Source organism: Drosophila ananassae, unplaced genomic scaffold (assembly GCF_017639315.1).
Source record: "Drosophila ananassae strain 14024-0371.13 unplaced genomic scaffold, ASM1763931v2 tig00000159, whole genome shotgun sequence".
Lineage (NCBI taxonomy): Eukaryota > Metazoa > Arthropoda > Insecta > Diptera > Drosophilidae > Drosophila > Drosophila ananassae.
Window position 1 is genome coordinate 29,617 of NW_025319135.1, and position 1,056 is coordinate 30,672.

Genomic DNA, 1,056 nt, shown 5'->3' on the forward strand with positions numbered 1-1,056 from the left:
ACATCTTGTGCGATCATTCTATCAATTTTTTCACATAAAAGTTTTTTACTGGCAGGGGACAACGTATTAAATCTCTGTTTGATAGGTTTAGCCTCCCCTGTGTCGATAGAATGTTTTACCAGAGAAGTTTTCCCTAACCCGTCTATCTAAAAGAACGTTAAAATTATTTTTCTCCGCCAAAATGCGTTTTGCTTAAGCACCACCTATTACACTTTTGTTGGCTTCGCTATCCAGCAGAGCTATGGTTGACCTAATATTTGTATTTGTGAAAAGGGAAGAACGTCGTTATGCTTGTGTAAGAGTGGTGAAATTACGACTTTCTTTAGCTCCCGAACGTTTCTAAAATAATTTTAAAGGCGCTCAGAGCTACAACTTTTAACTCTTGAGGCTTTAAACTGTCCTTACTTTCGCCGTCAGATAGTAGATTGTCTAAACGTATATGATAGGGAGTAAATTTGATAGGGTTTACGTTAAGTTCGTCTTCATCGAGTTCTGATTTGATTGGTTCTGAGATTTGAAAAGGATATTCGGTTTTTGGCGAATATCCCGAGATCGGTTTTCCAACCCGGGATGACATTTCGAAAAATTGGTCTTATAAGTGTTAATCGACCCACACCTATAAAAAAATATGCGACGTGTTTTTAAACAATCTTGATAACGATGTAATATTTCGTCACAGTTCTAACATTTGGTTTTGTCCGTCGAACGAATGGCACAAACTTCATTTGATTCCTGGTCGCTATCAAAATCCTCATCCGTCTGATTAATGAATTGAATTTCGTTAAGCGAAGGTCGAGTATTTGTTCGCGGGTCGGCTCTATTACGAAATCCTTCGAAAAATTCTTCATCCCTGTGGCATTCAGTGCGTAACGCAGCTAAGGTTGGTGTTGGAACATGCAACAACTCGTGTTTCAGTTCCGCCCAAAGATTATGTCGGAACTCTCCCGTTATTTTGGAGTCAGACAACGGATCCCTTAACGCGTCCGCGATCCCTAACATCGAATCTAGGAAGTCATCAAAGGTTTCTGTGTTTCCCTGCTTCCGACGTCGTAGAGA